A 26,513-nucleotide genomic window follows, 5' to 3' on the forward strand; every position below is an offset into this window, starting at 1 on the left:
GAAACATTTTGGAGAAAGCAGGAGATTCAGAGAGAGCAGAGCAGAATGACATAGCCATGAGAAGCAGAGGCCATCAGCCAGCAATCTTTGGAGATGAAGAAGGAAAATGCCTCCTGGGGAGCTTCATGAAACAGGAAGCCTGAAGAAGCTAGCAGATGATGCTGTGTTCACCATGTGCCCTTCCAGATGAGAAAGGAACCCTGACCATGTTCACCATGTGCCTTTCCAGATGAGAGAGAAACCTTGACTGTGTTCGCCATGTGCTCTTTCATATGAGAGAGGAACCCTGACCGTGTTTGTCCTGTGCCTTTACAGTAGTGAAACCGTGAACATCATCGGCCTTCTTGAACCAAGGTATCTTTCCTTGGATGCCTTAGATTGGACATTTCTATAGACTTGTTTTAATTGGGACATTTTCTTGGTCTTAGAACTGTAAACTAACACTAAATTCCCCTTTTAAAAAGTCATTCTGGTATACTGCATTCCAGCACCTAGCAAACTAGAACACCCAGTAAACCTGAATGGGGTTCATTTGTACAAGCTGGAATGGGGGAGGGGTGGTGGGGTTGGAAGAGTAGGGAGCCAAGTGGTATTACCACCCCACACATCCATTCTTGCCTACTCTAATGAAGAACATCTATTGAAAATCTCATGGCTGAAATGTTCTGGATTCATCAAAGGGGGCTGGTAATTCCTAAATTGGGAGCACCATGAAGCACTTCTCTAAATCTACGACTTACCAAGCGTAGGTCAGGAGCAAAAAAAAGTATTTATAAACACAATCATATACAAATGGAATTGCTAGCAAGCATGCCAGCTGCCCCAAATTTTAAGGCCTTTTTCTGTTGCTTCTAGAAAAAACTTTTAAAAATACATTAAAATAATTCCAACACAACTTTTATCACTTTTCTAAGCTCTGCTTTGGCAGAGTTTCTGTAGTAGATGCAGCATGCAGGCTTAAAAGTCAGAAAGGAGAAGGAAGAACCCACAGTTTCTTGGACACTTTTCTTTACCCCAGGACTGGAGTGCAGATTCAGCAGGACCAAATGGCTAATGGAAAAAGGTCTCTTGCTGAATTTTCACAGGCCTAGTACTGAAAGGCCTTTTTGTTAAGGATGTCCCTCTCTTTTGTTACTATGTATCACTGCCAAATGCTGACAATTCACATGTCCATATCTGAGAAAAGACTTCTTCTGTAAAAATAACATTATGAATACCAAAAAAATAGACATAAACAACAAATAAACAAAAAAACCACTTAGTTTTTCACTATTGGGTGCTCTATCCCCACCCTTCTCCCAGGCACACACAGAATTTTCTTAAAGCAGACTGAAGATAAAGGATTAAGGCAGGTTAAATAATTATTCTACAATTACAGCCAAAAAAAAAAAAAAAAACCACAACAATACCTTTAGGCAACAACTCGTTCTGATTCCGACGTCCTTTTCCATCCTCTACCTCACGGTCCCAAGCCCGGGCCTTGCAGCCTGCAAAGCGCTGTGGACGGTCCCTCGCCCAAGGCCGCGGGGAAGGCCAGAAGCCGGGGCCACGCGGCCGCGAGAAGATGGCGGAGACGCTGCGGGGCCAGGCCGCAGCGTGAAGAAGGCCCCTGCGGCTGCGTTGGCTGTGCTGGTGGCCCCCTTGCCTGGGAGCAGTGGCCAGTGCTGGCGGTCGCCTGCCCAGCGGAGTGGGGGCGGGTGCTGCTGGCTTCCCTGAGGGAGGGAACTTCGTGGTTGATGGCGGCCCCTGAGGGAGGGAGCTGCGGGGTTGATGGAGGTCGGTGAGAAGGTAGCTGCCGGGGTTGATGGTGGCCGGTGAGGAGGGAGCTGCACAGTGGATGGCGGCTCCTGAGGGAGGGAGCTGCAGCAGTTGATGGCAGCCCATAAGTAGAGAGCTGCGCAGTTGATGGCGGCTCCTGCGAGAGGGAGCTGCGCGGTTGATGGCGGCCCCTGAGGAGGGAGCTGCGCGGTTGACGGTGGTCCCTGACGGAGGGAGCGGTGGTGAGTGCTAGCAGCTCCTTGGCGGGTGGGAGCTGGAGCCCCCTGGCGGGCGGGAGGTCTGCGGACAGGGCTAGGCTGGGGCAGCAGGCCCTGGGTAGCTGCAGCCTGCCTGAGCAACACCGGCCGGACACTGCCTCCTTGATGCCCCAGCGCAGCTCCATCCCCAGCCTGGGGCCCCTGATCCAGGCGCAGGCACCAATGTCTCTGTTCATTTTTTTTTTAAAGTAGATGTCCAAGGTTTATGATTGAAGAGCACTGAGCATCAAATAAATGTACTACAAAAAACTGATATTTAAAATAGCTATTCTGGATTCAGCTGGGGGGACACCATGTCTAATTTTGCAGTCTTATTAAAAGTAGAGTCATTTATAGAACTATATTTGATATGATAATGCAATATGGACAATGTTATTAAAATTATTTAATTCTCTTTCAAAAAATAAACAGCTAAAATCCAAAGTGTAAGAAAGAAAAATGAATAAGAAGACCAAAAGGAGATAAAATTAAGCAAGAAGAAATATTATTCAAGTAAGGCATCAAGGATAATATATTATTTAAGGACATTTTTAAGGTTTTTAAAAATCACCTATGTCAAACAATGATTCAACAGACTTCAACCTTGCCTTATGTTTCCATGCAACTTTTTTAGCCTCTCTGAACATTAGTTTTTCATGTATAAAAAAATAATACAGAGGATGAGCCATGGTGTCTCAGCAGGCAGAGTTCTCACCTGCCATGCCAGAGACCTGGGTTTGATTCCTGGTGCCTGCCCATGCAAGAAAAACGTAATACAAAAACTATTTAAAATACTTCCAAATATTTTCTAAATACATTGATGTTTCTCCTTCCACACTTTTACCTAGTCTATGCCACCATTATATCCTGTGTGGATTCCCACAATACCCTTCTATAAGTAATCTCTCTGCTGCTATGTTTGCCATGTCTGCTCCTCTCCCCTAGCTCCCACTCCCCATGTAGCAACAGCATGAACTTTTCAAAATATAAATCAGATCACTCCCCCTTCACTTTGGTAAATCATCCAAAGACTTCACGTTGTAGTTAAAACAATATTCAAACTTATGATTTCCTCACTGAGCTTGCCACTCACTATGCCACACAGGCCATTCAGTTCCTAGAATTTCATTCCTTCCCCAGGGCCTTTGCATGTAGTATTCCTTTTGTTTGGAGTGCTCTGCACAGAAATTTTTGCATGTCTGGCTCTCTCAATTCAAATACCACCTCCTTCAAAAGGTGCACCAAACTGCACCTTGTATAATTTACTTTAGCCCCCTCAAGCCCAGACATTACCTAACAGATTACTTTGTATTCCTTTTCCTCACAGATCATACTATAACCTCCAACCATCTTGTTCACATATTTGTTGGCTCATTATTGATGATTTTGTTCTACCAGAATCTTAATTCCTTATGAGCAAGGGTCTTATCTATCATATTCCCAGGATCTAGTACAGTTGCATAAACTTGGTAGGCACTGACCAATATTTGTTAAATGAATACTTAAAGTATTTTTTAAAGGTAATGTATTTAAAATGACCTAGAGTAAACAACAGGTATTTGTGAAACTCATTGTCACATCCACTGCATTACGTGGTTGTTTTGAGAGCTGTACCCTCAGTTCTGAAAATAGTTTTACTTTGCACTGTGCTTTCAGTTCTGAGAATAGTTTTACTTTGCACTGAAAATCATTTTGTTTATATCACACAGCACTGAAAACAGTATGACTGATAGGTTTCCCTAGAATGTTTAAAAATCTCTTGTGGTTCTACCCTTTGTACCTTCTCCTGTTTTCATTTTCAGTCCTGTTTCCATTTTGCAGTGATCCATATTTTCGTCTATAGCCTCATTTTGAATATATGCCATTTTGTTGTATATTATGAAATTTCGGAAACCACTCTAAATTCTTCCTGGAATAAAGATAAATTATTGCCAAAATTGGAATTCAAAGCCCAAATAGTTACTATTCAGTTAATACAGTTGAATCTCATTCTAAAAATACAATAAGAATTCAGAAAATCCAATCAGAATATCTATCATAGTGCCTTACACAAAGTAGGCACTCAAAATACATGTTTTTTTATTTGAGCAAACCCTTTAGGACCATCATTTAAATAGACATATATTCATTGAAAACTTACTTAAAATGTCCATGACACCTGCAAAGTAACTTTCTAGACATCAAAGAGAAATGACTGCAAATTTATCCCTTTTATCCTGCTTATTGTTTTTACTTTCTTATTGCATAATATAACATAAATACTAGCAAAAAAAGAAAAAAGCAATAGTTTTCAATACACTCTTCAACAAGCAGTTACAGGACAGATCCTAGAGTTTATCAAGAGATACCATACAATTCTCCCAGATTTCTCCTTCTACCTGCTCCAGAATGTAGGAGGCTAGAAGGCATAATATTTTTTTATCACAATCGACTTTTTCATTTTTGTGAAAAATAACATATACAAAAAAGCAATAAATTTCAAAGCACAGCACCACAATTAGTTGCAGAACATATGTCAGAATTTGGCATGGGTTACAATTCCACAATTTTAGGTTTTTACTCTATCTGCTCTAAGATACTAAAGACCAAAGGAGATACGAATTTAATGATTCAGCAATCACATTCATGTGTGAAATCCTACCTTCTCTGCACAACTCCACTGTCACATTTGAGCTCTCTATCCTTCCCTCTAGGGGTAAACACCTATGTGTTTGGGCTATGGCCATTCTAACTTTTTCATTTTGGAAGGGTCTTTCAATAATATGGGGTAGGAAGATGGAACTATCCGATGTTCTGGAGAGGCTGGGCCCTCTAGATTTCAGGACTTACCTGGTCCAGGGACCCATCTGGAGGTTGTAGGTTTCTGGAAACTTACTCTAGTGCATGGAACTCTGGTGGAATCTCATACTTTGCCCTGGGTGTTCTTTAGGATTGGCTGGAACGTTCCTGGTTGGGTCTGGCAAGTTATGATAGATAACAGTGTCTGGCTGAAGGTTCTGTAAGAGCAACCTCCAGAGTAGCCTCTTGAATCTATTTGAACGCTCTCTGCTACTGATACATTACTAGTTACACTTCTTACCCCCCTTTTGGCCAGGACTGAATTGTTGATCCCCGGGTGCCAGGGCTGCACTCAACCCTGGGGGTCATCTCCCACACCACCAGGAAGACTTTCATCACTGGATGCCATGTCCTGTGTAAGGTGGATGACAATGATTTCACTTGCAGAATTGGGCTTAGAGAGAATGAGGCCACATCTGAGCAATAAAAGAGGTTCTCCAGAAGTAACTCTTAGGCGTACCTATAGGTAGGCTAAGCTTCTCTCCTACACACACAAGCTTCACAAGAGTAAGCCTCAAGATCAAGGGTTTGGCTTATTGATTTGGGTGTCCCTAAAGTTTGACGCAGTAGCAGGGGATTCCCTGATGATAAAGTTTAGTAGTTCCATATTTTTCTCCCATCTCTCAAGGGACTTTGCCAATACTTTTTGATTATATGCTTAATATACTCTAGGATGTATCCAAGCATTATATTAAGCACTACAGGATTAAAGGACCTCTTTCTTATCCTGTGCTCCCTGTGTTTCAATTGTTAAAATGAGCTATAAAGAGAGGTTAAGTTAGCTTATATGCTACAGGAAATTTAGGTTCCACACCAAAATAAACCTTTCTTCCTTTGGTCTCAAAGAGTATGTATGGTTCTAAAATATAGACAATGTCTTCCTTGCCCCTATGTTCTGAATTATTTTAACCCTGACCTGATCGGCTTCATTCTTATCTCTAAATACCAGATTATATAAATCCAGAAATAATAAATACCACTCCAGACTACATGTGTCTGCTACAAAAGCTTACAATCTAGGCCCTTGTTTTCTCATAAGCATTTTCTAAAGGAGACAATACCAAAATTCTTCTTTAATTTCCGGCTTATTTTGCCTCACCACATGTCCCACACATTTCATTGGCATCACTGCATGCCTTACAACTTCGTTCCTTTTTGTAGCAGCTCAACACTTGTTCATGACTATACATCATCATTCACCAATCCACTTCTCAGTCAGTGCATCCTCAGCCACCTGCATTCATTAGGCATAATGCCCAAAGTCCACAGGACATCAACACCTTCAATTTTAGATAATTTCATTGTTCCCAAGAGAAATAAAACCAATAAACACACCCTCCCCAAATCTAAACCTGCTCTTAACTCTTGTCACTTCCCCCTAGTATCTACCTCTGCTGTTGCTGTGTTAGTGCCAATGTTTTCCTTTAAAACATAGCCCATAGCATACAACAGCAGTTTTCCCCTGTACCCTAGACTTCAGCACTCTTTGTACATGAATCACACCTATGAAGTAGTTCTTGCAAGAACTAATTTATATTTCTAGTGTTAATCAGTGGGACATGTAGGTCTATACAACCCCTTTCAATCTTGTTCATCTTCAATATGGTAATATTATTATAGACCCATTAGAACGCTGCCTTCACTTCTATCTATTCCCTTACACTGGAGTTCAACCTCAGTAGCTAACCATTCATCCAGCTCTAGCTTCTGTTTATACTCTGTATATAAAATACAGACAAGGTCTTCCTCACCCCTGTGTTCTCAATTACTTTAACCCCATCCTGATCAGCTTCATTCTTATCTCTAAATATCTGGTTATGTACTTTTATATATCTTTTGTTGCTCAAAGGCAGTCTCTCCCTCTCTAAGCCCAACTCTACAAGTGAAATCATTGCCCTTCCCTCTACATGGGACATGAATGCAGGGGTGAAAGTCTCCCTAGGAATGTGGGAGATGACTCCCAGGGATGAATCTGGCCCTGGCACCATGAGATAAAAAATTTCATCCTGCACAAAAGCTGGAAAAGAAGTATAACCAATAAAGTATCAGTGGCAGAGAGAGTTCAAATAGAGTCAAGAGGCTACTCTGGAGGTTGCTCTTATGCAAGCTTTAGTTAGACCTTGATTATTATCATAACCTGACAAACCCAACCAGGACCATTCCAACCAATCCCAAAGAACACCTAGGGCAGTATATAAGATTCCACAAGGGTTCCATGTACTAGAGTAACTTTCCAGAAATCTACAACCTCAAGATGGGTTCCTGGTCCAGATTAGTCCCAAAAGCTAGAGGGCCCAGCCTCTCCAGAATATCATACAGTTCCATCTTCCTACCCCATATCAATGACAGCCCCTTCCAAAATGAGAATGTTAAAATGGCCATAGCTCAAACACCCCTAACAAGAGGAACACAAAGATCAAAGGTGATGGTAGAGTTACACAGTGAATAATAGACCTTAACAAATGAATATAACTGCTGAATCATTAAACTGATATCTCTTTTAGTCTCCAGCATCTTAGAGCAGCTAGAAGTAAAAACCTAAAATTGTGGAACTGTAACCCATGTAATCTGAAATATGTTTTACAACTAATTGCGGTGCTGGGCTTTGAAGTTTATTGCCTTTTTGTATATGTGCTACTTTCCACACACACAAAAAAATGTGATGATTAAAAAAATATTTAAGCCTTCTAGCCTCCTATATTCTGGAATAGCTAGAAGAAAAAAAATCTGAGAGGGTTGTACAGTAGCCCACAACAAACTCTGGGATCTGTCCTGTAACTACTTGTTGAAAAGTGCTTTGAAAACTATTTTGTTCTCATTTCTTTGCTTTGTATATATGTTATACTATACAATAAAAAAGGTTAAAAAATTTATCTTTCATGTAATCTTTTTTCTTCCCCTCTTCCTATATTTCCTGTCTTCCCCATCAGGTAACTACCGATCTGCCCATGAGAGATTCCTGAGTCATCCTTGAATTATTCTTGTCCCCACAATGCCCACATCCAATCACCACACGCTATAAATTTTACTCCTAAATATTTTTTTTAATCTATCCCCTCCCTATCCCCAAGACTGTTCTCTCAGTTAAGTCTTCAATATTTCACATAGATTACTAACTTCTTCATTTATGTTCTCTTCTCCACACCCTCAGCCTGACATCAATTCTAATTCTATTTCTACCTTGTTTTTGTAGGAATACTGCAAATTTTTACAGCACTCCCTTGTTTATTTTTGTATGCTGGGTTCTTATGTTGAAGGTACTACACACTGACACTTGCAGGATAATTATACTCTTAAGTCAGGTTTATTTGGTTTAAGGACTATTTCTTTTTACTTAAGATTGACTTTGAAAATTAAAGAACATTTTTCATTTAAATACCTTTAAAAGAAATCTGTGCGCTCCAGTTTCCTAGAGTCCCAACACCACCAATTACTTTACACCTGATCAGCTAGGCCTACCTATAACAAGGTCTAAGAGCTGCTTCCAAGGAAGCATTTATATTACTCACATGTGGCATCTCTCTCTCTCTCTCTAGCCCAACTCTGCAAAGACAATCACCACCCTTTCCCCCCATGTGGGAAATGATATTCAGGGGTGAGAGACTCCCTGACAATAGGAGGCCTGACTTCTTGGGATGACATTGGTGCCAGAACCATAGGATCAACAATGCTTTCCTGAACAGAACTGTAATAAAATAAGGCATCAGTGACTAAGAGAGATCAAATAAATTTGATAAAGAGAGATCAAAGAGGCTATTCTGGAGGTGCTCTTACGCAAGCTTCATTTAAATAGTGCTAATTGCCAAGGTTTGCTAAACCCAAACCAACATCACTCTTCTTAACTCTTAAGAACACCTTGGGCTCCAACTGAGATTCTATAAAAATTTCATGCACTAATTTTGCTTCCCTGGAACCTATAATTTCCAGAGAATTCCTAAACCAGATGAATCCTGAAACTATAGGGACTAGCCTCTCAGAGATTATCAACTAATTATATCCCACCATCCTTTGTGTCAACAGCCCTTCTCAACAGGAAAATGTCAGAATGGGCATTGCCTAAAGATCCCTCCAGATTCAGAGGAGGATTAAAGGAGAGGGAAGAATTATATCAGGAAAAATAGAGTTTAACAAATGAGTATGACAGCTGAATCACTATACTGATTCACAGACTTGCTCTGGCGGTGGCTCCCAGCTCGGCCCCCGCTCAGCCCAAGGCCACGGGGAGCCCTGGGTCCCTGGACCAGGCACCACTGCTGTCAGTTCATTTCCTTCTTCTTTTCAGTAGTGCACCTTTAGTTTACTGATCTATGTAAACTAAAGTTAGAACAGTAAGAGAGAATGCAAATATATATTTAAATGTGGTTAAAAGGAGAAATTTTAGGTTGTACATATGTTCCTAGAATAAAAATTTGTAAAAACAATAATAGAACTATACAACACTGAACCTTGATGTAAACTAAAGACTATCGGTAATAGTTCAATGCTAATATTCTTTCACAATTTGCAACAAAGGTACCACAGTCATGCAGAGTGTCAATACAGGGGGCTGTATATTGGAACTCTGTATTTTATGCACAATTTTCCTGTAAACCTACAACTTCTCTAGTAAAGGGAAAAAATCATGCTAGGGAAAAAAATTGGAAAAAAACAATAAACCTAACTATATACCAAACTGATATCATAAACACAAAGAGAAAGAATTTATTCTGAGGACTTTAGAACAGAGTATTGTAACCAAACAGCCTCATATAACATCAATATAGCTGTTTTGGAACTATTACCTTTATATTAAAGGTCAAATCAACTAAGTAATTATGTTAATCATGCCAGGAATCCAGATCAGAGTAAGAGAAATGGCATACAATTACAATATCAAAGAAATCAAGTGAACATAAAAATTGTAAGAACGAATAAAAATATCAGTAGGAACTCTCTCTTTAAGATACATGTATTTTGTAGTTCTGTCCACTGAATAGCACAGAAACAATAACACTCCAGCAGCAATGAGCACCTATAAAGTTCAAATTGTTATCTTTGATATCATTAGCCATTAAAAAGGCTCCCTGAGGGGAAGGTAGGGTGTGAAATTTCTATCAGATCAAGAGTATATCCAAAAAAATAAATTAATTAAAAAAAAAAAGAGTATATCCAGCTCTAACAGGAGAGAGAATTAGAGAATAATGACTAGAGACATTTGAGCATTGGCTTTGGAAACACACTCTTGGCCCCTAAACTGCTGATAATTGTATCTTTTCATTAACTGTTCAAAAAAATTAAACAGAGAGGCATCTCTTGTGGAAAAGTCAGCCTGGAGTGGGCTCCCTGAAAACAATAGCTAATTTCAGGTCTGAGACAGGCAAAGTACAGGGTCAAAGTGGGACCTTTTGCTCTGCCATAAACCAAGGAAGTTATTTAAGATTAATGGGTCATGTTAAAAAAGATCCAGAATCCAGTCTGAAAGGGTTCTTACTGGGTGTATTAATTAGGGTTTTCTAGAGAAACAGAATCAACAGAGAACACTAGCAAATATAAAATTTATACAAGTGTCTCACATGACCGCAGGAATGTAGAGTTCAAAATCCGCAGGGCAGGCTGTGAAGCCGACGATTCCAATGGAGGGTCTGGACGAACTCCACAGGAGAGGCTCGCAGACTGAAGCAGGAAGAGAGCCTGTCTCTTCTGAATCCTCCTTAAAAGGCTTCCACTGATTAGACTGAGCATCACTTATTGCAGAAGACACTTCCCTTGGCTGATTACAAATGGAATCAGCTATGGATGCAGCTGACATGCTTATGATTTGATTCTATGAAATGTCCTCATCGCAACAGACAGGTCAGCACTTGCCCAACCAGATAAACAGGTACCACCACTTGGCCAAGTTGACACACAAACCTGACCATGACAGTGGGTAAAGTGATGACGACTTGAGCATTAAGAAGAATCACTGTTAGCAGACTAAAACATGTTAATCAATAAAAAAAAACTGTGAGCCTGTTATGGTAGTTAAAGATAAGACAGAAAAACTAATCTGTACCATTTGAAGTTACTACTAAAATTACTCCCTGTTTTTAAAATTGATAATTAGAAGAATTATACATTCATCCTGCCCAAGTGATGAAGGAAAGCTACACTTTACTGAATACCAACCCACAAATGTAGAAGAATAGTTAGAAAAATATGACTTCACCAACCCAATGGTATTAGTAATTAAGGAAAGGATTATCCAGTAACATTTTAAAAGACTAAGTTTCAGCCATTAAGTATACTGCAAAGAGAATACTTTCAGTTCCGAAGGAAAAAACAATCATGCAAGAGAAGTGTCAGACTGTCACCCCTCTGATCCACGGGGCACAACCATGAGAATCAACCAGGCATTATTCCTCAGGTACCATGCAATATGAAACACACAAGTCACCTAGAATGAAGCCTATATAAAGCAAAAAATATTTAATTTGAACCCATAATACCTTTAGATCTAACTTCCAATACAGAAAATTAAAGGCAGAAATGAACAATGTAAAACACCACCATGTTGGAGCAATGAGAAATACCCAGAAGGTGGGTCATTCCGCAAGACATGCAGTGTGATCTCTTCAATGAATCAATGCCCCTACCAAAAGGGGAGAGTGCTAGATTAAAGCAGATTTAAAGGGTGGATTAACTAGATATGTGTATTCCTGAACTGGACTGTGGTTTGAATGAGCAAGCAATATCCACTTTTGGGTCAACTGGGAAAATACGAATATGATCTCTATCAAAAAAAGTTGAAAATTTACTGGAATAAATAGATAGAAATTATTGACTGAAAAGAGCAGTTTACAAAACAGCATGAAAAAAGTATGATTTCAGGCTGGGGGGAAATACAAATAACCATACCGGAGTCCAGAAAAAATATCCAAGTGACTATTTATTAAGGGGTTGACTCATACATAGTCTGTGACTGATGGGAATGTAATGATTTTACTTTTAATTGTATTTTCTCACTTTTTTACAAAGTTCATTCAATGCTTTTAGTAGTAATAAAATGTTATTTTTCATCATAAAAATCGGCAAATGATGTGGCTCTGGATGTTAAACATGTAAAAAGATGTTCAATCTCACTGATAAGAGAAAAGCAAAATTTAAATTATGTAAAATAACATCAAGGTCAATTCCACACTAATTTGTTATGAGAGAAAGAAAGAGAATAAGAAGCAAAGCAATGTCCCTACAAGACAATGAAGCGCAAAATAAAATGAATAAGCCCTGTCCAAACACACTCAGAACTTCAAATGATCTTTTCAGTCTCCATGCTTAAATATGAACAAACCACAGAGAATCACCAAAAATCTGAGGAAGCTTCACACATGAAAAGAGTCAAAAACAAACAAAGTGAATAAAAATCACCTTGGAGGAAGCAGACTATGTAGGGGGAAAAGAAACCTTAAAAAAAAAAAAAAAAAAAAAAAAAGAAAAAGAAAAGAAAAAAATAAACATACAAAGTATGGTCTCTGACCATAGTGTAAAGTAGAAATAAAGAACAAAAAGATACACAGAAAAAAATATATATGCAAAAGGGTTTCTGTTTCTAGAAGGCTATACAAATATGTAAAAGGGAATAAGTTATTTTTTTTGGCATCAGTTTTCTTCCAGGTTTTTTTTTCCAAACTTAATTTCTAATGATACAAATGACTAAGGACCAGTTTAAAAAAATCGTCTTTATGTATATATTACATACTTAGAAATATAGATAGAAACTGTTCCAAAAAAGTTGTTCAGAAATGTCTCTTCAGAATATGAACAAAAAACCTGTATAAGAGGGGACAAAGGAGCAACTTTTAAGGAATTCTGAAGCAGAATAAAGATGACAAAAAAGAATGAATCTGGAATCATCTGTTCTAAAAAAAAAAACACTCCTACAGAAAACCATAGCTAATTAGTTCCTCCAAGAAAAGTATGAGGTAGTTTAACCTCTTAATTAAATCTACTGTGGCCTGGAATATTTTTCTTTGTTTTATAACTGATTTTCTTTCTGTCACTTGGTGATTTAGAACTCCCTGTAGAAACTAGATAACACTTCATTTTTTAATATTTACCATTTTACAGTATGCAATGTGTGGTTTAAATTTTGTGGTTTTTTAATTGATGTGGTTTTTAATCCTCTTGTTTTGGTGGTTTTTAAATTTCTCTAAAATGATGTGGTTTTTAATTTTCTTGTTTTGGAATTCTTTTCGAATCACCTTCAAATACTTTTTCAAACTCACAATTATAAACACTTTCCACATCAAGTCTGCCACTTCAAATGGCAGCCAGTTTGGAGAGTTACCAGGCTGAATAGCAAGAGTTCATTACGCATTCGGTGCAGAAAGAAAAAAGGAGCTCGATGATATTGTACCTTAGAAAATTCTCCAAGCAGAGTTTATCAGTTATTCAGTGGACAGCCTCATTTTCCTCAAACTACTACCATAAAGTTATATTGCCGGATGCTACAGCAATAAGTCTTTCCAGAACCCATTTTATGGTACTTATGGAAAACAACAATCTTTATAATACCCTTAAAAACATTTACAGTCATTCAGAACTTCACGAAAATCCAATTTCCCTCCTCCAGTAACTTTCCAATACAGTAATTTGTCCATGTCTGTGTAGAAATACCAGAATATTCTTCATCAGCTCACAAATTCAAACTTGTGACAGCTAGCAGTGTCTAAAGAGCTTCAGGTACTTTTCTCTCCTCATTCTGAATTATGCTCTGAAATTTCCCTTTCCTTCTCTCCTACTGGAGACACTTACCACACATTCTAGAGTTTTGAGGTTTCGCTTCCACAACTTTTATTCTATTTTTTAAAAAAAGGTGCTTGCTATTGACAAGATCTTCTCTCTCTTTTGTTCCTCACTAACCTCTGAGTCTTGAGAACCTAAGGAGATTAAACTGCCATGATGAACTTTTTTCTCCCAGGCTCACCAGTGTGGAGACCCTCAGGGTTCCTGTCTCTGCCAAATCCATGGCATTATGATCTAAACTCCGGGCTAAAGGAATTTTTACTTTGCTTCTGCTCCAAGTAAAACTGATGCTGACTCATTGCCATACCCAGATGGACTTAAGAGAAGACTTTGCATACCATGTTTTCACAAAAAGGCCACTTTGCCTAAAGGTTCTCCTTGATACTGAAATTCTTTGTGGATCATGAACTTCAACAGCAAATTTCTTCTCACAGAAATGTAAGTTCTCCAGCTGTTTCCATTGGAATAATTTCCAAGGCTTCACCTTATCTTGAAATCATACTGGCTGGTCCCTTTAAGCTGATGCCAAACCACCAAGGAATTCCTTGTTTGTCCTTTACTACACAGTAATGGAATCCATAAGCTGGTAGAGCTTCTACTATTTTCAGGTCCTGGACCATGACTCGAGTCAGACCTCCAACTTTCAAACAGTGCTCAGTTACTCTGTCCTCACAATAAGCAAGGGAGGGATGTTCCTGACGTGTTCTGGTTGGAAAGACTGGCAGCCTCTTTAAATCTTTGCTGGCATTTTCATCACAAAGGCCCTGCAATAGTTCTAGAGCACCACAGGCAGGGAGACTCCTCCACCAGCCACATAACCAGAGAGGGAAGAGGAGAGAAACGGAAAGCTGGGGAGAGAGGAGGGAGGGGAAGGGGCAGGGGAAAAGCCAAGTTGGCTGTGCCAGACGCTGCCCTCCTTCCCTCCCAAGCCGCAGGGTCTTTGCCTCTGTTCATTTTTAAAGAGTTGTTTTTCTGCACATCATACAATAACAACCTAAGTAAATTGCCATGCCTTTGCCACCATAATCTAGATGAAGACATTCACTTTTCTTCCACAAAGAATCCATACCCCTCCCCAATATCCCCTGCTTGATGACATTTTATTCTGGCATAATTCCTTTGCTGAAGTCAATGGAAACATATTACAATGTTACTGTTGACTATAGATCCCAAATTCCACTTACAGTATTTTTTCCCTGTCTACCATCCCATTCTCAATGCATTGTAATGTTCACATTCGTTTTCCCTCATGCAAAAACATTTTTTGTATTTGTACATTTAACCACCATCACTGACCACTCCAGAGTTTGTGAAGTTATCTAGTCTTTATCTTCTATCTTTCCTTCTGGTGTCATACATGCCCCTAACCTTCTCTTTCAACCATACTAACACTCACCTTTGTTTAGTATGCTTAAAATATTGTGTAAGTACAATATTGTGCTATCCATTTCTGGATCTGTACAATCAATCCTATTGAACATTCTGTATTCCTTTAGCACCAAATGCCTGATTGCTACCCTCTTTCTATCTCCTGATACTCCATGTTCCCAAATTTAATTGTCAAAGTTTGCTCGTTAATCTTAGTTCACATGAGTGAGGCCATACAGTATTGTCCTTTGGTTTCCAGCTAATTTCACTCAGCATAATGTCCTCAAGATTCATCCACATTGTTACATGCTTCACAACTTTTATTCTGTTTATATCTGCCTAATATTACACCATATCTAAATACTGCAGCTTCGAGGCCCACTCATCTATTGATGGACATTTGAGCTGTTTCCAACTCTTGGCAATCATAAATAATGCTGCAATAAACAACAGCATGTGAATATGTGTTTCCGGCCTTGCCTTTGTTTCCTCTGAATATATATCTAGCAATGGGATTGCTGGATCATATGGCAATTCTATACTTAGCTTTCTGAGGAACCATCAAACTGTCTTCAAGAGCAGCTGCAACATTTTACATTCACCAACAGTGAATAAGTATGTCTCTTTCTACACATCCTCTCCAGCACTTGTAATTTTCTGTTTTATTTTTTTTAGTAATGGCCATTCTAGAGGGTGTGAGCTGATATCTCATTGTGGTTTTCTTTTGCATTTCCCTAATAGCCAGTGAAGTTGAGCATCTTTTCATGTGCTTTTAGCCATTTTATTTCTTCTTCCAAAAAGTGTCTGTTCATGTTTTTTTGCCTAGTTTTAATTGGGTTGTTTTCCTTTTTGTAAAAAGAAAGATTTGTAAAATCTCTTTATATATTCAGGATTTTAAACCCTTACCTGATACACGGTTTCCAATATTATGTCCCATTGCAAAGGCTGCCTTTTACTTTCCTTACAAAGTTCTTTGATGCACAAAAGTCTTTAATGTGGAGGAGATCCTACTTCTTTTCTCATTGCATATGCTTTAGGTGTAAGGTCTAGGAAACCACCTTCTATCACAAGATTTATAAGATATTTCCCTAAGTTTTCTTCTAAAAATTTATGTTCTTAACTCTAATGTTTAGGTCTTTGACCCATTTTGAGTACATTTTTGTTTAGGATGTGAGATATGGATCCTCTTTCATTCTTTTACATGTGGATTTCCAGTTTTCCAAAGAACATTTATGGAAGAAGTTGCTCTGTCTCAGGTGGGTTGGCTTGACTACCTTTTTGGAAATCAACTGTCCATAGATGAGAGGGTATATTTCTGAACACTCAATTTGATTCCTCTGGTCACTATACCTATCTTAATGCCTGTACAATGCTGTTTTGTCCACTGTAGCTTTGTAATATGCTTTAAAGTCAGGTAGTGTGAGACCTCCCACTTCATTTTCTTTTCTCATGATATTTTTAGATATTAGGGGCACCCTGCCCTTCCAAATGAATTTATTGGCTTTTCTATTTCTGCAAAGTAAGTTGTTGGGATTTTAATTGGAATTGCACTGAATCTATAAATTGCTTTGGTTAGAACTGACAGCTTAACTATATCTAGTGTTCCAGTCCATGAATATGGCATGCCCTTCCATTAATTTAGATCTTTCATGATTTCTTTTAGCAATTTCTTGTACTTCTCTGTATACAGGTCTGTTGTATCCTTAGTTAAATTTATTCCTAAATATTTTATTCTTTTGAGTGTTATCATAAATGCATTTTTTCTTGATTTCCTCTTCAGATTGTTCATTACTAGTTTATAAAAACACTACTGATTTTTGAGTGTTGACCTTGTACTCTGCCTCTTCGCTGTACTCATTTATTTGCTATAGAGGCTTTGCTATAGATTTTCCCAGATTTTTGATATATATTATTGTATCATTTGCAAAACAGTGAGCATTTTACTTTTTCCTTTTCAATTAGGATGCAATTTTATTTTTTTCTTGTATAATTATTCAGGCTAGAACTTCCTGTACAATGTTGAATAACAATAGTGACAGTGAGTTTCCTTGCCTTATTCCTGATGTTAGAGGGAAAGCTTTCTGTTTCCCCACTGAAGATGATATCTAGACTGTAGGTTTTTCATATATTCTCTTTATCATGTTGAGGAAGTTCCTTTCTAGTCCTGTTCTTTGAAGTGTAATCATCAAGAAAGGATGTTTAATTTCATCAAGCGCCTTTTTCTGCATTAATCAAGATGATCACGTGGTTTTCCCACATTGACTTTTTGATATGGTGAAACTACATTAATTGATTTTCTTGTGTTGATTCAGCCTTGCATACCTGGAATAAATCCCATTTGGTCATGGTGTGTAATTGATTTAATGTGCTGCTGGATTTGATTTGCAAGTATTATGCTGAAGATTTTTACAACTGTATTCATGAATGATACTGAACTGAAATTTTCTTTTCTTGTAGTATCTTTTTCTGGGTTTCGTATTAAAGTCCCATTGGCATCATAGAATGGGTTAGGTAGCTTTGCCTCCTCTTCAATTTTTTTGAAGAATATGAGCAGGATTTGTAGTAATTCTTTCTTGAATGTCTGCTAAAATTCACCTGTGAAGTCATCTGGTCCTGGGCTTTTCATTTGGGGGGGCTTTTTATGACTGATTCAATCTCTTTACTTGTGATTGGTTTGGTGAGGTCATTTGTTTTCTTCTCAAGTCAATGCTGGCTATTCATGCCTTTCTAGGAAGGTGTCCATTTCGTTTACATTGTCTAGTTTATCATTTAATTGTTCATAGTATCCTCTCATTATCTCCTTTATTCCTGCAGTGTCACTGGCTATGTACCCTCATCCATTTATGATTTTAATCATTTGCGCCCTTCTCTTTCTCTTTCTTTTTTTTTTTTTTGGCTACCAAGGAAAGAGCCCATCAATTTTTGTTTTTATTTTCTTAAGAACAAAATTCTGGTTTTGTTGATTTTCTCTACTATTTTCATATTCTCAATTTCATTTATTTCTGCTCTAATATTTATTAATTCTTTCTTTCTGTTTGCTTTGGGGTTAGTTTGACTTTTTTCCCTAGTTCTTCCAAGTGAACATTTAATTCCTTGGCTTTTGCTCTTTCTTCTTTTTTAAATGTAAGCATTTAAGCAACAAATTTTCCTATCAGCCCCACCTTTGCTACATCCCATAAATTTTGATATGTTGCATTTTCATTTTCATTTGCCTCAAGATATTTATTCATTTCTCTTGTAATTTCTTCCTTGACTCACTGGTTGTCTAAGAATCTGTTTAGCCTCCATATATTTGTTAATTTTCTGGCCCTCTGCCAGTTATTGATTTCCATCTTCATTTCATTATGATCCAAGAAAGTGTTCTGTATAATTTCAATCTTTTTTAATTTATTGAGACTTGCTTTGTGACCCAGCATATGGTTTATCCTTGAGAATGATCGATGAGCACTTGAGAAAAACGTAATATTCTGTAAATGCCTGTTAAGTCTAGTTCATTTATCATTGGAGTTAAGGTAATTCAGAGCATGAGAGTGATGAAGACATTGTCTGTATTTCAGAGCCACACATACTCTTTGAGATGAAAGAAAGAAAGCTTTGTTTGGTCTGGAATCTAAGTTTTCTGCAGCAGTATTCTAAATCAACCTATCTGTATAGTTAATTTGAGCAACTCAAACACAGGGAGGTTAGGATAAGAGGTCCTTTAATCTTGTATAGCTTAATGTAATGCCTGGGTACATCTTAGAGTATATGAAGCAAATAAATTCTTGGCAAAGTCTCTTGAGAGATGGGAGAAAAAATATGGAACTATTAAACTTTATCATCAGGGATTCCCCTGATACTGTGCCAAACTGTAGGGACACCCAAATTAATAGGACAAGCCCTTGATCTTGAGGCTTATCAAGATTATGTACATAGCAGAGAAGCTTAGCCTACCTATAGGTATGCTTAAGAGTTACTTCTGGAGGACCTCTTTAGTTGCTCAGATGTGGCCTCACTCTCTTTAAGCCCAACTCTGCAAGTGAAATCATTGTCCTCCCCTCTACATGGGACATGACATCCAAGGGTGAAAGTCTCCCTGGTGGCATGGGAGATGACTCCCAGGGATGAGTCTGGCCCTGGCACCAGGGGTCAACAATTCTATCCTGACCAAAAGTGGGGAAAGAAGTATAACTAATAAAGTATCAGTGGCAGAGAGCCTTCAAACAGAGTTGAGAGGCTACTCTGTAGGTTGCTTTTATGAAAGCTTCAGGTTGACCTTGCTACCTATAATAACCTGCCAACCCCCAACTAAGACAATTCTGGCCAATCCTAAAGAACACCTAGGGCAATTTATAAGATTCCACAAGGGTTTCAGGCACTAGAGTAACTTGCCAGAAACCTAAAACCTCCAGATGGGTCCCTGGTCCAGAGAAGTCGTGAAATCTACCCCAGCCTCTCCAGAACATCAGATATTTCCAACTCCCTACCCCATATTAGTGACAGACCCCCCCAAAGTATCAAAAATTTAGAAGTGCCATAGCCCAAACAATCCCAATGAGAGGTATGGAAAGATCAAAGGTGATGGTGGAATTATACACAGAAGACAGGACTTAACAAATTAATATGAATGCTGAATCATTAAATTGATATCTCTTTTAGTCTCCGGTATTTTAGAGCAGCTAGAAGTAAAAACCTAAAATTGTGAAATTGTAACCCATGTCAAAGTCTGAAATATGTTCTACAATTAATTTTTATATATATGTTATTGTTCACAAAACAAGAAGGAAAAACAGTTGATTGTGATGATAAAAAGCAAAAAAACAAAAAGTAAGTCCTTGGTATAGCAGAACAGAGAAGAGAGGATTTAACAAATGGGTATGACTGTTGAATCATTACATTGATATCAATATAATGACATTTCTGTTGGTCTCCAGTGTCTTGGAGCAGCTAGGAGAAAAAAATGAAACGTCATGGAACTGTGACCCATACCAAACTTGAAAATCTGTTCTATAACTGCTTATTAAAATGTACTTGGAAATTTATTGGGTTTTTTTGTACAATTGTTATATTTCACAATAAAAATAATGATTAAAAAAAGTATTGGGGTGGGCCACAGTGGCTCAGCAGGTAAGAATGCTCGCCTGCCACGCCAGAGGACCCGGGTTCGATTCCCGGTGCCTGCCCATGTTTAAAAAAAAAAAAAGTATTGCAAGAGTCCCTTGAGCACCTGAAGGGAAAAATAAAGGAAGTACTAAGTTTTACCATCTGGGAAATCCCAGGTACCCTCTCAACCATTTGGAAATCTCAAAAAAAAAAAAAAAATGTGCCCAACCCTTGATTTTTTCTTTTTTGCATGGGCAGACTCCAGAAATCAAACCTGGGTCTCCAGCTCAGTAGTCTAAAATCCAACCTTTGATTTTGAGACTTGCCCATAGCAAACTTATTTTTTCTGGAGCCCCGCCCCCTTGGTAATGCAAGATTTTTTTTTTTAATGGCAGGGTCACATTTCATTATTTTTCCATGTGAATATCCCATTATTGCAACACCACTTGTTGAATTTCTTGCTCTGCTTTTGTTTTTCTGTTTGTTTCTTCTGTTTGTTCATTTTGGGGGAAGTGCATGGATCAGGAATGCACATGGCACATGGCAGGCGAGAATTCTACCAATGAACTACACTTATAGTCCTTCAAGTTTATTTATGTACTGGAGAAGCTAAGACCACCTATAACAATGCTGAAAAGTTGCTTCCAGGAAACCTTTTACATTGCTCAGATGTGGCCTCCCCTCTCTCTCTAGCCCAAGTGTGCAAAGAGGATCACTACCATCTTCCCCATGTAGAAAATGACTGTGTTGGTTTGAAAGGATGTATGTACCCTAGAAAAGCCATGTTTCAATCCTAATCCCATTTTGTAAAGGCAACCATTTCTTAAATCCCTATTCAGCCCTATATGTTTGAAAATGTCATTAGATCATCTCCCTGGATATGTGATTTAACCAAGAGTGGCTTTTAAGCCAGATTAGGTGCAGAAGTGTCTCCAGCCGTTTGGGTGGGTCTTGATTAGTTTCTGGAGTCTTATATAAGAGAAAACATTTTGGAGAATAGGGGAGATTCAGAAAGAGCAGGGAATGTTGTAGCACCTCAAAGCAGAGTCCACTAGCCAGGGACCTTTGGAGATGAAGAAGGAAAATGCCTCCGGGGAGCCTCATGAAACAGGAAGCCAGGAGAGAAAGCTAGCAGATGACGCCATATTTGCCAGGTGCCTTTCCAGCTGAGAGAGAAACCCTGACTGTGTTCACCATGTGCCTTCTCACTTGAGAGAGAGACCCTGAACTTCATCGACCTTCTTAAACCATTTCCCTGGATGCCTTTGATGGACATTTCTATACATTTGCTTAAATTGGGACATTTTTTCAGTCTTAGGACTGTAAACTAGCAACTTATTAAATTCCACTTTTTAAAAGTCTTTCTGTCTCTGGTATATTGCATTCTGGCAGCTAGTAAACTAGAACAATGACCTCGGGGGGCGAGAGTCTCCCTGACAATATGGGACATGACTCCTTTGGATGACAATGGCACAGGAACAATGGGATTGACAATACCTTTCTGGCCAAAAGGGAGAAAAGAAGCGTAATAAAATAAGGCATCAGTGGCTAAAGAGAGATCAAGTAGAGTCAAGAGGCTATTCTGTAGGCTACTCTTATGCAAGATACATTTAAATAGTGTTAACTGCCATGGTTTGCTAAACCCCAACCAACATCACTCCTCTTAACTCATAAGAACACTGAGGGCTCCAACTGAGTCTCTAAAAAGTTTTCATGCCCTAATTTTGCTTTTCTAGAACCTATAATTTCCAGAGGATTCCTAAACCAGATAAATCTTGAATCCTGAAGACACAAGCCTCTCTTGAGATTATCAACTAATTACACTGCACTATCATCACCCAGAATGAGACCATCTTCCCAAACCTCAGGGAACAGGAGGACTCCACCTAGAGCAGAGAAGGAAGCATGGAGGATTAATGTCACAGCCTTCATGGAGAGACTACGACCGCTGAAGACTCCACCCAGAATGTGACCAGAGAGCACCCATGAGTGATGATGAGTTCTAGCCCATTGAGGTCCTTGACTATGTTGGCCAGATATCCCAAGAGCTGCCCTTAAAGAAGGGTCATTCCTGCTGCTTTACCAGTGGGCTTCCAATGACTGGCTAGAAGATCAACACAATGGCACTGATGGACTCATTCCCAACCAGTACATCATGGTCCAAGACACTGAGGAAAGGTCCAGCCCCAAGTCTAAGATTGAGGTCATTCTGAAACAACTGAAGAAAAGGTGACAGCCAGAGCATGGGCAAACAGTCCCAGTGGAGGTCATACAGCCAATGTTTATGTTGTAAACATCAACAAGGCCTCAGGTGTACCAGCCTAACATTCGTCATGTGTTCATTGTTGCTGCAAGGCAGAGAGGGCTGAGAAAGCTTCTTCAAACCTTCTCAGCAGGTCCAGGCCTTCAGCTGGCTGTCCTCATGCTGTGGAAGGTGCTCTTTGAGAAGACCACGTCTGTGGGGACAGACACCATGGGCAGCTTCACCAGGGCCACCTGAACACCCTGGTACATCTGAGTTTGCATTTACCCTGGCTTTTGTAGATGGAAGTGGGGAACCAGGTGACCTGAGACACCTGGAAGTTGGATTTTGTGGTGTCTGTGAGCAAGGCTCCAGGTTTGGGGCCTGTGACCACGGTGAGCTGGGGGCTCTGCTGCTGTGGGGGCTCAAGGAGTACACCTGCACTTGGGCATTAGGGGAAGGGGTTCTAGCTGAGCCTGTGTTAGTTGGAGCTGTGGGGCAGCTGCAATTTCTGCTTCTGCATTTTGATGAGGTATTTCCAGGATATGCTGGAGGCTGAGCCTTGAACTGAATCTGTGGATTCTGTAGACCATGCAATAGAAAGCTTTGCTGCTAATGCCACCACTGCTTGAAAAGCTGCAAATGAGCAGGTGCGACTGCTTTTTCCAGGAAGCTGAATCCCTGAGGTTTGGGACACGTGTCACCAAACAGTGTTGGGCTTTCACTGATGTCAGGTTGGTGATGATCACTGCTGAGGCTGTCACAGAAGTAGAAACCCAAAAACCAAGAGTCATTGCCATGGACACAGAGGTTGGACATAGTGGTGGCTTGGGGCCAACTGCATTGGCAGAAGGAGAGCCTCTGGATGCGGTTAAAGCTTCAGGCACCACTGGCCAAGTAAGATGCTTGTTAAGAGACTGGAAGCTGATACCAGGGACACCAACTATTATGACATTGCCACTCACTGTGCCCACTGTAGTGCTTGTTCCAGTAACTGAGGTTTTAATGGCTCCTGCCAGCACTGCTCACTGTAGTTACTGCAGGCCTCCACTTCAGCTAAGGATGGTCAGTCTGGGCCTGATCATGGGGTTGCAGCTGAAGCTGGGGCAAAGGCTGGTCCTGGACCTCAGTAAGAGGCATTAAGCCCAGCAACCTGCTGGGGCTGTGGCAGTTGTAGTAGTAGTTATTGTGGTGGCCTGCTGGTGCTGCTGCTAGGGAGGCAGTGCCACTGCAGTCTGCTGGATTTTCTGCTGATCAGCCAATGCCCTTTTCCCCTTCATGATTTGCTCTGCACAAACAGATGCAATCTGATTAGGAGGCAATGGTTTGACAACTTGAACTAGTTGATTCAACTTTCTGCCAACTTGGTGTCATACTTGGGATTTTTCAGAAAGGGAATCACACCAAGCAGAGGTTTTACTAGTGAGATTCTCTTTCTGACAATCACTTTCATTAGCTCAATGTCATTATGTGTACAGCTGGATGTGAGTGGCATTCTCATGCTAGAAACAGATCTGACTGGTAGGGAGAGGATGAATATTTTTATTCTTTCTTAATTCCCTGTGAATGTTGATGTTTCCACAGCATACCCGTGCTGTTTGGAAAAGCAGTATATTCAGCTGCAGAAGTTAACAAAAGTATTCATAAGGTCCCACTTAGGTACATCTGTAGGTAACACAATTGTCAGGTTTAGAAGAAGCTCTAGTAGCTCTCTTACAGTCTGCAGGAGTGTCCAGTTGGGGTAGTTAGATTCAGTTGTCAACTTGGCCAGGCGAAGATGCCTAGATATATTGCTGTGGACATATATCCAGGTTCATGATGGCATGTGAACCTCATCTGTTCCTGATTACATCTGCAGTCAGCTAGGAGACATGCCTCCTGCAATGAATGATGTTTGAGTTAATTGGCTGGTGCTTAAATGAAAGAGTTCAATGTAGCACAGCCCAAGCAGCTCAGCATACCTCATCTCAGCACTCACAGCTCAGCCCAGGCCTTTGGAGATGCAGAAAGAAATCACCCCGGGGAAAGCTGTTGGAACCCAGAGGCCTGGAGAGACGGCCAGCAAAGACCATCCTTTGCCTTCCCATGTAAGAAATAACCTCAGTTGAAGGCTGGCTGCCTTTCCTTTGAAGAATTTAACAAAATCCCCTTTTATTAAAAGCCAATCTGTCTCTGGTGTGTTGCATTCCAGCAGCTAGCAAACTAGAACACCAGTCTTCACTGATGAGTCTCTCAGGAATATCTTCACCAGAGTTTTCTGCTGGTTTGGCAAAAGTTGGCCAAGATTAGACAAACTGTGTTTATTGCTTCAATGAAATAGTCTTATTCTGCTCCTTTCCTTATCTTTGCATTTTTAACATGGCTAGAGTGGCTTGGTCAGTGATTGAAGAGGAATGACTGCCTCCTCAGATGTTACTTCTTTTTCCAACCTGTAGCTGAGAGATTTGCCTTGTTTGCTTACACTCTTTCTGCACATACATGGGAGGATATTTAGATTTGGGAACAGGAAGGGTCTTCTCTATGAGACACTTGACTGAGTCAAAAAGATGTCATTTACACCCTGTGAGTGAAGGAATGGGGCCCACAGAGGCATAAATCCTGTCTATGTGCATCTGCACAGACGTACTCCATTTGGTAGGGGTAATGCCTGGCATATGTGAGGACCCCTTCCTCTTCTGCCAGCGTATGGGCCTCCCACCATGGTAAAGCATTGAGTTCCAGAACTCACATTCTTTAAGTCATGACCCCACCCTTACTGTTTATTTCTCTTGCTCGGTGGGAGTACAGTCATTTCAGGTAATTCAAAACATAGGTTTCAATTGGTGTAAACTGTTCTATAAAGTTGGCTAATATCTCTGTGAGAATTCTTCACTATGTTGTGACTTGTCTAAGTATGATGATACAACACCCACACTTCATTCTGATACTGGCTCCATTGTGCAGACTTGTGCATCATTCACAATATTCTCAATACTCCTGAGAGCCTCTCTGAAACTTCTTATGGTTTTGCGTATAGTGGATTCTGTAGCAGAACTTTCCTAAGGAAGGACAACAAACTCTGCTGCTCTCACTGAGAAGCCAGCACCATCTGTGGGAAAATAAACTTCAGAGAGCTTGGATGGTTTGCTCTGTCAGGAAAAGCATGGCACAGCCAACCCCTTGGGCAGTGACTTCTTGGAACAAGGCATAGGTGCCATTCTTCAAAATGTTTATCCAATGGAGATGGTGTTAATAATAATAATGTGGACATTATTGCATCTCTCAATTCTGTTGCACCATGCTTTGGCCTTAGCATCCACCATCAGATTCAGGTCATTCTCATAGAATACAATCATGTCCATCCACAAGGTTTATAACTGTACATCAAAAAATGGGTGTAAAGGAGGCACAGAGAACCTGCCTTTGTTGAAAGAGTTCATTAGTTCCTGCCACAGTTCACTGTTGGAATCTTCATAAATTCTTATGCAGGTGAGATAGAAGTTCAAGAATATTTCTAAAATGTCTAATAGAAGAACCATCTGTGATAAAATGAGCACTTGATGTCCTTCAGATTTCAACTAATGAAGTAAAATAGGAGAAGCTTATAGTTTTCCTGAACCAAAGTATACCAACCTCAGCTCAGGAAACTGCAAGAATAACAACACTGTCATCTGCTGAAACTGCAGAAAATAGAGCCCTGTTCTCCCTCAGGCCATGCTGAACATCAGCAGCCTGTACTTGTACAAGAGGGGTTGTCTGGTGACCAAGAAGGACAAAGGCATTGCCAGCACTTCTGGGATCACAGGTGCTACCCATCAATGGTATCTTCGAGGGATTCCTTACATGGAGAAAATGTCAGAATTAGACCACTCTTGCTTTTTCAGGGTGAAGTCAAACAGTTCAATGGGCCAACCCACTTGCTATCACTTCTGTGAAAATATCCAGGTCTTGCTCTACTTTCTCCAAGCAGGGGGACAAACCTGAATAAACTTCTGCTATAAACTCAAACTCAGGAAAGCTCTGGTTGGCACAGATCAGATCTCACAGCTCCTTCAAGAGTCTTTCTCCTCCTGCATGGTCTCTTCCATAGGAGAGGCCAGTTTGGAGGCTGTACTGGGGTCTTCTGCAGCCACTGTGTGAAACACAACATGACACGGATCTCCAGTTGGTGGGGTCATAAGTGCAGGGCTGAGGGAACCCGCCAGGGTCTTGCTTCCCAGGGCACA

At 39.9% G+C, this 26,513-nt stretch overlaps 1 protein-coding gene and 1 long non-coding RNA gene across 4 annotated transcripts in view; one reads left to right on the forward strand and one right to left on the reverse strand.

The window, feature by feature from the left end:
- LOC143683793 (TRAF3-interacting protein 1-like) overlaps positions 1–26,513 on the reverse strand; it is a 172,973-nt gene that overhangs the window by 120,449 nt on the left and 26,011 nt on the right. The window contains exon 1 of one of the 3 annotated variants that reach the window (XM_077160128.1): positions 1,410–1,986. The exons of 1 other annotated variant lie outside the window; for it this stretch is intronic. The gene's annotated coding sequence lies outside the window, so the exon portion shown is untranslated. Of the gene's footprint in view, positions 1–1,409; positions 1,987–26,513 lie in introns of those variants that run through there. One more of the 3 variants, XM_077160130.1, reaches the window with a different exon arrangement.
- LOC143683794 (uncharacterized) overlaps positions 13,901–26,513 on the forward strand; it is a 35,465-nt gene continuing 22,852 nt past the window's right edge. Inside the window, exon 1 of the long non-coding RNA XR_013175665.1 lies at positions 13,901–14,054. This is a non-coding gene — a long non-coding RNA (uncharacterized LOC143683794). The remainder of the gene's footprint in view (positions 14,055–26,513) is intronic.

The sequence above is a fragment of the Tamandua tetradactyla genome, chromosome 5 (assembly GCF_023851605.1).
Source record: "Tamandua tetradactyla isolate mTamTet1 chromosome 5, mTamTet1.pri, whole genome shotgun sequence".
Classification (NCBI taxonomy): Eukaryota; Metazoa; Chordata; class Mammalia; order Pilosa; family Myrmecophagidae; genus Tamandua; species Tamandua tetradactyla.